Source organism: Aythya marila (genome assembly GCF_965140915.1).
Source record: "Aythya marila genome assembly, chromosome: 18".
Taxonomy (NCBI): domain Eukaryota; kingdom Metazoa; phylum Chordata; class Aves; order Anseriformes; family Anatidae; genus Aythya; species Aythya marila.
In genome coordinates, this window is record NC_139059.1 from 8,325,212 (window position 1) to 8,328,303 (window position 3,092).

The window sequence follows — 3,092 nt, forward strand, 5'->3', positions numbered from 1 at the left end:
GGGGGTAGGAACGGGTGCTGAGGGGGAAGGTCTGAAAACCAGCACTCACAAGAGAGCCCTTTAACAGGATCCGTCCTTCCAGTGAGAGCCAGGCCTGTCCAACACCTCCCTGGTGCTGCTCGGACCCCTGGGTGAGCCGAGCTCCTCGGGGCATCCAGGCTGAGAGCCGGAGCAGCTCTCGAGCACGTCAGAGCTTGGGCACGGCCGGGTGTGAGGAGGTGAGCGCGGGGCACTCGGCTGGGCTGGTGGCCTCCAAGCTGGGGCCAGCTGAAGACCAGGGCTTTCCCTTTCCCCAGATGGCTTCTGCCTTCTGGTGCCAGGGCAGAGAGGACGTGGGGAGCATGAGTGGGGCTTGCAGAAACGGAGTTTGGACAACGGGCCCGGTGTGTGCTCGTGCTGCGTTGGGAGGGAAATGGGATCTGGGATGACTTGGGGGCACAGTCGGCTCCCTGGACGAGGCACTGCACCGCTCATGTGCTGGGGGGCAGAGCCGGCCGCGGCACAGCAGCCTTTATATTAGGGTGCTCTGCCAGTGAGCACCCATGGGACCCCCCCCAGCTGCAGCCAGCTCCCTGCTGCAGAGCTGGGCTTCTCCCAAGAGAGGGCAGCCTGCCCGCTCGGCTTGGCTCCCACGCAGGGAGCAGCTCCACGAAGAGCATCACTCATGGGAGCCCCCCTGGCGCTCCCCCTGCTCCAAGCCGGCCCCGCAGCGCGTGGTGTAACAGCAGGAGCCGATCCCGTTCATCCCGCTGTTGCGATGCTGCACAGCAGGAGCTGATCCCATTAATTCTGGTGTTGGGATGCCGCACGGCAGGAGCTGATCCCATTAATTCCTGTGTTGGGATCCAGCACAGCGGGAGCTGATCCCGCTCATCCCGCTGTTGGGATGCTGCACGGCAGGAGCCGATCCCATTCACCCCCCTGTCGGGTTGCAGCCCCCTCTCCGTGGTCTCGCAGACCCTCTCGGTGACACCAAGCCTGGCTCCTGGGAACACAAAGGAGCTGCCGCCAGCTTCTGTGGGCCTCCCACCCTGCTGGACGTGTGGATTTCCCATCCCTGTGGCAGTTCAGAGGGACAGCAGCGTATTTTTATGAGTAAATTGATGGGGAAACCATACGGATACCCTCCGTCCCTGCCAGTGGGATCCTGGCTGCACTGGGGCAAGTTTACTCTATCCCATTGCCTCTGGAAAGCCACAGAGGGGACAAGAGGGCATCACACGGGGCACGCTGGGTCTGGGTTCTGCTTGGGGCATCATCCCCGCCAGATCCTATTCTGCAGGAGAGGAAATTCCTCCTTGTCCCCAGATCCGACCGCACACCCGCACAGGGGAGCAGGGAGCCAGTCCAAAAGCCTCGGTGCCATGGGTTTTGTAGGTTTTTGTGGGTTTTTGTGGGTTTTTGCTGCTCCCAGGCAGAGTCCCCCAGGAACTGCTTGAGGAAGGATTTCAATCCGACTGCCCTCGGAGCCACTCGTGCTGCTTTGTATTTCTCTGCTGAGCACGGCTGGCAGGCGTGAGCCTCGTGCTTTTCCTCCTGGTGAGTCAAACTTCTGGAAGCTGGTAGCTTTGCTGAGATAAAGAGCAGATTTGGAGGAGAAGGGACCAAACATGCATCCAAAAACGATGCTGAGCCCACCCTCTGCTGAATGGTGCTGAGATGCCACCAAGCTCTGGAGGTTTTGGCCAAGCTCTCGAGCAGCTCTGACGATCAGCGCCCACAAACCACAAAGCAGGAGAGGGGAGGATAAGTGCCAGGCTCGATTGTTACTAAGAATACAATTATCCATACGCCGACAGTTGCCTGCCTGATAGGATTACCAGTAAAGACAAACGGCAGCGAGGATCACGGCTTCGCTTCCTTCCTCCCACCCTGGGGATTTAATCCCCTCTTTGTCCCCGGCTTGTTTTTAGCCCGTCCGTAACGAAATTCTGCTCTCACAGACAGCTCCCAAAGCTTTTCCCTGGAGGCAGCTCTGGGGGCACATTCCCATGTCTGCTCCCCGTGCGTGCAGCTGGGAGAAAGCTCGGGGCTGGCTTTGCCCTGGCAGGAATAGCTCAGGCCTTCTAATTTCAGCCCGCCCCGCGGACCGGTGCCTAATCCTCCCCGCGGTCCCCAGAGGCAGGAAATCCTCGGCAGCAGGGCCTGGGAGGACCTGGCAAGCCCTTGGGCAGACTCCCTGCCGGCTCACGGTGGGTTCCCAGCACCCAGGCTTTGAATATTCCCATTTTCCAGCCCCCCCCCAGCAGCAAGGTGCCGGGGGGAGGCTCCTGCAGCCCATCTGCCCCCGGCACCCGCTGGGTGCGAGCGCGGCTCGTGTTGTGGCATCGGGGGCACCCGAGGGTGCTGTGGGCAGGGGGAAAATGGCATGGGCATGGCCTGGGGAGCTCGGGCATGGCCTGGAGAGTGTGGGCATGGCCTGGAGAGTGTGGGCATCACCTGGGGAGCTCGGGCATGGCCTGGAGACCGTGAGCATGGCCTGGAGAGCTTGGACATCTCCTGGGGAGCTCGGGCATTGCTTGGAGAGCTTGGGCATCATCTGGGGAGCTTGGGCATTGCCTGGGGAGCTCAGGTATTGCCTGGGGAATGTGGGCATCTCCTGCAGCCCCCCGGGCAGGTGGAGCGATGCTCTGTGCCCTCACACAGATGCCCCTTGCTGAGGGTGGCACAGCCTCCCCTCGCCACCCCAGCCCCTGCGCCTCCCAAGCGAGGGCCAAAAAGGCGCAAACGCTCCCCAAGGAGCATCGCCCGCAGCCCGGCTGCCACCCCCAGATCCCACAAAGCCTCCCCGGGGAGCTTTGCGAGGCGTGAAGCGATCCCAGAGAGCGAGCAGCCGACAGAAAGGCCCTCAAAAAAAAAAAAAAACAACTCCCAGCCCCAGGGTTGCGATTTTTGGGGCTGGGGGGCCACCCAGCGCGGGGGGCTCCCCGATACCACAGGGAAGCCTCCCCCGGCTCTCCCTCGCCCCAAATCCCTCCGGGTTTCGGTCGAGGCCGGCTCGGGGAGTGGGAGGAGAAGGGGGCCGGGGCTGTGGGCAGGGCTCGGGGAGATGACGCCGGGTAAAGCCGGCCGGGAGCCGGCCCAGCCCCGCA